General features: G+C 39.9%; 2 pseudogenes; both read right to left on the reverse strand.

Annotated features, from left to right (window-relative positions):
• Positions 1 to 862: 862 nt before the first annotated feature.
• LOC124695461 lies at positions 863 to 2,316 on the reverse strand (annotated as a pseudogene).
• Positions 2,317 to 4,931: 2,615 nt separating this feature from the next.
• On the reverse strand, positions 4,932 to 6,394 carry LOC124695463 (annotated as a pseudogene).
• Positions 6,395 to 7,459: the final 1,065 nt, after the last annotated feature.

Here is a 7,459-nt window from a genome sequence, read left to right on the forward strand (position 1 = left end):
CCAGATGGTAGCACCGTCGCCCCGGCTTGTAGCACCACCGTCCCAGGCTTGCAGCACCAACGTTGCCGGCCGCAGCATCCCCCACCGGCGAGGTCTCCGGTGAATCTTCGACGAGTCCCCGGCATGCTTCGTTCGACATGTCTTTTTCTTTCCTTTTTTGTATTTACATGAACTGTTCTTTTCAAAAGCGGGACTTTTTTGCTACAACGAAATAAAGTATGAATGAGTCGCAGCACTCCTTCTATTTTAGTCGAACCGTTTTTTGCAGTGAACCACGCACACCTAAAAGGCTAAAAGTACACGACAAACCTTGCTCAGCCAGGCACCAACGACAACTTTTGCTAGGGTTTGGGTAGTCTCCAGAGTCGCTCGCATGAGCGAGGCAGGTGGCAGGTGGTGTCATATATGATGGAGACACACTGAACAATTGTTTTTTTTTGTTGAAAAGCGTAAGCTGAACAAATACATGACAGAGGACCAACTGATACTACTTTGTCTCTGATGCACCATTGATCACCCGACCAGGATAGTGGGCGTCTGGCCATAATACTGGAGATTTTTAAATTGGCAGACGACGGAAAGGCTGAAACCGGTGGGAGTTTTCGGTTTACATAAGGCTGCGCAGTTTCACGTTCTCGATCTTTTTTTAACAAAGAACAATTCAAGGTAAACAGCGTACGGTAGAAAACCGTAAGTTCAGCAAAAAATTCAAAGCCCCTTTACACAACGAGAATAGAACTACATGGCCCTTGTTGCTAATATAGAAGAGCAGAGTTTACTCCCTTGTACATACGAGCCTTGGCATGAAAATGTCTCAAAGATATCACATACTTGACCCATTAAATTACATATAAAGGCCAATTTAGCCGGACATAGATGATATCACAGATTTAATGTCATTGGCGATATTCTTGGCATCCGCGGCAATACCGGCCAATCCTCTCCTTGCCAATCCAACACAGTAAAGCTGATTTTCACCTTTCCAATGATTCGGATAATCTTTGGTCGGTAGTCCATTGTCATTTAACATGCTCTCACCATTCTACACACATAAATGTCAAATAACTTGGTTAGAAGATCTAAGAATTGTTGCTTAAAAACGAATTTGACTTAGGCAGAAAAAATCAATGTTAGTACCTTGAGCCACAGATTTGCGGTGCTCTTATATCCAGTTGCAAACACAATTGCGTCAAATGAGATTTCGTCGCCGCTTTGAAATTTAACTATATTCCCCATGATTTTACTAATGCTTCCTTGAACCTATAAGAGGTAAATAAAATTTTAATAAACTGGAATAGTAAATATATATGGTATATATAAGGTCTATATCAGATCCAAGGATATACTTACTTGGACGATTCCTTTTTTTATTAACCCAACAGTGCCAACATCAATCACAGCAGATCGGCCGGTTTTTGACTTGAGCATCATTGGACCCATTTTTGGCATTTTGATGCCATTACTTGATAGGTCTCCAAATATGAATTTTGCTGCCATAACAAGGAGGTTATCCACTAGATTCAGTGGAAGATGGTGGGCTAGTGTCATCCCCAACCGGATGAGTTCCTTCGTCATTACATGAATCTGCACCCAAAAAATGTCACACATCTTTGCAACTTGCATGATACAAGAAAATAACATTCTAGTTCTAATAATACTAAGAAATTGTATATTATTACCAAATAAATTATAAAGTGCACATACCGGGCTTCGTATAACAATCGAAGTATTGGCATGATGGGTCGCGAGGTCATAAGAAATTTCCATCCCTGAGTTGCCAGATCCAATGATCAACACACTCTTACCGGAGAAGCTCTTGCCTGACTTGTATCTCGACGAATGGATGGCCTCACCCGGAAAACTGTCAAGTCTAGGGATCACCGGAATATTCTCGGCACTATTCTCACCACTGGCCACAACAAGGAACTTTGCACTGAAATTCATTGTTGTGCTCTCCACAATGTCACAGGCCACGATGGACCAACACTTATTATCATTGTCATATGTGGATGACTCCACGCTAGTGAGATACTTGGGTTGAATATTGAAACGCATAATATAGTCATCCAAATACTTGACAAACTATGCTTTTGGTATGTATGTTGGTGCATCTACTGGGTATGACATGTGTGGTAACTCACAGAACTCCTTTGCAAGATGCAGCTTCAAGCGGTCGTATGCGCGGTTGCGCCAAAGTGACGCGCTGCAGTCCTCGCGCTCGACAATGACATAGGGAATGGAGAATTGGGTAAGGCACGCTGCCGTCGCGAGGACTGCTGGACCGGCACCAACAATTAGCACGGCAACATTCTCCATCGCAAAGACAAGATTTGGCGAAGTTGTGGGATTGGGGTGCGGTGGTAGACTAGCTAGGAGACTCAGAACAAGAAGGGGATTTTGGTTCTAGGTGTTGGCTGGATGAATCTCTGATGAAATAGTCGCATATGAGGCATATATATGCTTGTAGATTTCATGCACCAATTCGGTTTTGTGACTGGTTTCAGACTAAGGGGTGTAGGAAAAGGCAATGATTAATTGGCGGATAAAGCCTGATCTATCCAGTTCTCTATAGATTAGAATTTATAAATAAAATTGCTGGTGTAAATGCAGAAAAGGTAGGAAATGCAATCTTGATCTTTGACATTACTTTGGAAACTTTGTAATCGTATATGGGTGTGTTTAGCATATAGTTGGTCAGTGTTTCCTTTCTCTCTTTTCATAGTCGCATTTCTTTCCTTTGCTATCGCCATCAATTAAAATTCTTTTAGGACAAGATATGCTCAGAGTGCATATTATCCAGGTGTTTCTTACCTTTCCTGCACTTGGTAGGATAAGGATGAGTCAACGTTTCTCAAAATTTTGACCCCAAAAAGGTTTCCTGGCATGCACTAGACTAAGCATACCACAACATTTATCTGTAGCTGATGTCATCCTCGCGCAAATGAACTATTCCACCACGCTACAATCTGCACACTTCTTAGGTCAACTCTGCTGCATCTTATTCTCGTTTTTGCTACTTTTATGAATGATCACTGCCTCACCGGCCATATGTAAACATGTGTACTCAAATGTATTGTGCGCATGGGAATTTGTGGTTACAAGGGTGATGTAAAGTAGCAACATCAGAATTTTGTACTACAATAAAACAAAGAGTATAATTTGTATTTTACATGCAATTTATATTATGGAAAACACGAACGCACCGAGAAGACATGGTTTGTTGACGAGAACGAGGAATATACATGTGTGCAATGCATCCCATGCATCCGTAAGTAGGAAAAACAAAGTCTTCAAATGATTAAAATAACTAGCAAGGAGCTATGGAAGTGGACATAATCGTTGCTTATTTTGCTACCTTTGGAATACCTGGTAAATAATTAATAATTAAAAGAAATGAGATGCACAAGCACAACTTACAAAAGACCAACTCTGTTAGAATTTGTAATTTCAACTTTAACTCAACATTTAAAAAAACTATGGAATATTATTGATTCAAACTAGAATTCGTATACATAGTTGAAATGTATATCTCAAATACAATTTGAATCAAAAGATTACTACATAGTTTAAAAGAATATTACAAAGAGTTGTTACTAGTCCACATGACGTAATTACAAGTGGAATGAAAAGGCATTGCAGAGCCAACGAGACACCGAGATTACAGCATAGCAAACAGAGATTAGATTAACAAGGATGAACAAGGACAAGAAAAACTAAGCTAAGCTAGGAGTTTTCTAAAAGATTACAGCATAGGAAACTGAGATCAGATTAGTAAAAAAATTATGTAATTACAAGTGTACACGATTATAACCATCTTTACTATGACAAATGACCAAATATCAAAAAATACTAGAAAATCCGAAAACTAGTCTTTGTCTTCTCCTAATCTTCTTCTTCAAATTACACCCCCTACGTTAAAGTGGTTCAAAAAAGTCATCTCCAAACCTGCAATAAAGAACATCAAAGACAAGGCAGAGGAGATTATGGGTTAACTTATGTGTCTTGGGGGAATGCATTGTTTTGTTTAGGAGCTTAACCTATGAGGGGACATGAACAAGTGTGACCAAACTAATCTAAATGATAAGTTTGATCAGAAAATATGACAATTGGCAACAGCAATTTCAAACCAGCTATTACTGACCCAACCGAAGGCAACAAATGCGTAGGAAACCGGAGGCAACACTAGCCAACTGGAGGCAACAACAAAGGGGCAATTACACATGGATAAATCTCTAGGTTCAATAAAATGGCAACTGGAGTTGTTATGGCGGCCACAATGTATATTAAATAGGGGTCCAAATCATGAAGTTAGATTTTTTTTCATTAGTTTCCTCCATTTGGGAGAGCATTGTCATAGCCAAACATTACGGTGTAGGAGCAAGTAGCTGCTCGTACAACCAAATTTCCCTTCTCTAGTGTCTCTCTTTGTTTTGGGGCAATTGAAATTTGAGTTTTTTCGACAATCTACACACTGTGGAAAACTTAGCCATTTAACACCAAAAATCATTTGTTGAAAAGCGTAAGCTGAACTCATACATGACGGAGGACCAGCTGACACTACTTTGTCTCTGATGCACCATTGATCACCCGACCAGGATAGTGGGTGTCTGGCCATAATACTGGATATTTTTAAATTGGCAAACGACAGAAAGGCTGAAAGCGGTGGGAGTTTTCGGTTTACATAAGGCTGCGCAGTTTCACATTCTCGATCTTATTTTAACAAAGAACAATTCAAGGTAAACAGCGTACGATAAAAACCATAAGTTCAGCAAAAATTTCGAAGCCCCTTTACACAACTAGAATAGAACTACATGGCCCTTGTTGCTAATATACAAGAGCAGAGTTTACTCCCTTGTACATACGAGCCTTGGCATGAAAATGTCTCAAAGATATCACACACTTGACCCATTAAATTACATATAAAGGCCAATTTAGTCGGACATAGATGATATCACAGATTTAATGTCATTGGCGATATTCTTGGCATCCACGGCAATACCGGCCAATCCTCTCCTCGCCAATCCGAGACACAGTAAAGCTGATTTTCACCTTTCCAATGATTCGGATAATTTTTGGTCGGCAGTCCATTGTCATTTAACATGCTCTCACCATTCTACACACATAAATTTCAAATAACTTGGTTAGAAGATCTAAGAATTGTTGCTTAAAAGCGAATTTGACTTAGGCAGAAAAAATCTATGTTAGTACCTTGAGCCACACATTTGCTTGTGCTCTTGTATCCGATTCAGCAAACACAATTGCGTCAAATGAGATTTCGTCGCCGCTTTGAAATTTAACTATATTCCCCATGATTTTACTAATGCTTCCTTGAACCTATAAGAGGTAAATAAAATGTTAATAAACTGGAATAGTAAATATATATGGTATATATAAGGTCTATATCATATCCAAACATATACTTACTTGGATGATTCCTTTTTTTATTAACCCAACAGTGCCAACATCAATCACAGCAGATTGGCCGGTTTTTGACTTGAGCATCATTGGACCCATTTTTGGCATTGTGATGCCATTACTTGATAGGTCTCCAAATATGAATTTTGCTGCCATAACAAGGAGGTTATCCACTAGATTCGAGTGGAAGATGGTGGGCTAGTGTCATCCCCAACCGGATGAGTTCCTTCGTCATTACATGAATCTGCACCCAAAAAAATGTCACACATCTTTGCAACTTGCATGATACAAGAAAACAACATTCTAGTTCTAATAGTACTAAGACATTGTATATTATTACCAAATAAATTATAAAGTGCACATACCGGGCTTCGTATAACAATCGAAGTATTGGCATGATGGGTCGCGAGGTCATAAGAAATTTCCATCCCTGAGTTGCCAGATCCAATGACTAACACACTCTTACCGGAGAAGCTCTTGCCTGACTTGTATCTCGACGAATGGATGGCCTCACCCGGAAAACTGTCAAGTCCAGGGATCACCGGAATATTCTCGGCACTATTCTCACCACTGGCCACAACAAGAAACTTTGCACTGAAATTCATTGTTGTGCTCTCAACAATGTCACGGGCCACGATGGACCAACACTTATTGTCATTCTCATATGTGGATGACTCCACGCTAGTGAGATACTTGGGTTGAATATTGAAACGCATAATATAGTCATCCAAATACTTGACAAACAATGCTTTTGGTATGTATGTTGGTGCATCTACTCGGGTATGACATGTGTGGTAACTCACAGAACTCCTTTGCAAGATGCAGCTTCAAGCGGTCGTATGCGCGGTTGCGCCAAAGTGACGCGCTGCAGTCCTCGCGCTCGACAATGACATAGGGAATGGAGAATTGGGTAAGGCACGCTGCCGTCGCGAGGCCTCGCTGGACCGGCACCAACAATTAGCACGGCAACATTCTCCATCGCAAAGACAAGATTTGGCGAAGTTGTGGGATTGGGGTGCGGTGGTAGACTAGGAGACTTAGAACAAGAAGGGGATTTTGGTTCTAGGTGTTGGCTGGATGAATCTCTGATGAAATAGTCGCATATGAGGCATATATATGCTTGTAGATTTCATGCACCAATTCGGTTTTGTGACTGGTTTCAGACTAAGGGGTGTAGGAAAAGGCAATGATTAATTGGCGGATAAAGCCTGATCTATCCAGTTCTCTATAGATTAGAATGTCATTAATAAAATTGCTGGTGTAAATGCAGAAAAGGTAGGAAATGCAATCTTGATCTTTGACGTTATTTTGGAAACTTTGTAATCGTATATGGGTATGTTTAGCATATAGTTGGTCAGTGTTTCCTTTCTCTCTTTTCATCGTCGCATTTCTTTCCTTTGCTATCGCCATCAATTAAAATTCTTTTAGGACAAGATATGCTCAGAGTGCATATTATCCAGGTGTTTCTTACCTTTCCTGCACTTGGTAGGATAAGGATGAGTCAACGTTTCTCAAAATTTTGACCCTAAAAAGGTTTCCTGGCATGCACTAGACTAAGCATACCACAACATTTATCTGTAGCTGATGTCAACCTCGCGCAAATGGACTATTCCACCACGCTACAATCTACACACTGCTTAGGTGAACTGTGTTGCATCTTATTCTCGTTTTTGCTACTTTTATGAATGATCACCGCCTCACCGGCCATATGTAAACATGTGTACTCAAATGTCTTGTGCGCATGGGAACTTGTGGTTACAAGGGTGATGTAAAGTAGCAACATCAGAATTTTGTACTACAATAAAACAAAGAGTATAATTTGTATTTTACATGCAATTTATATTATGGAAAACACATCACACCCTGAGAAGACATGGTTTATTGACGAGAACGAGGAATATACATGTGTGCAATGCATCCCATGCATCCGTAAGTAGGAAAAACAAAGTCTTCAAATGATTAAAATAACTAGCAAGGAGCTATGGAAGTGGGCATAATCATTGCTTATTTTGCTACCTTTGGAATACCTGGTAAATAATTAATA

The sequence above is a fragment of the Lolium rigidum genome, chromosome 3 (genome assembly GCF_022539505.1).
Source record: "Lolium rigidum isolate FL_2022 chromosome 3, APGP_CSIRO_Lrig_0.1, whole genome shotgun sequence".
NCBI lineage: Eukaryota > Viridiplantae > Streptophyta > Magnoliopsida > Poales > Poaceae > Lolium > Lolium rigidum.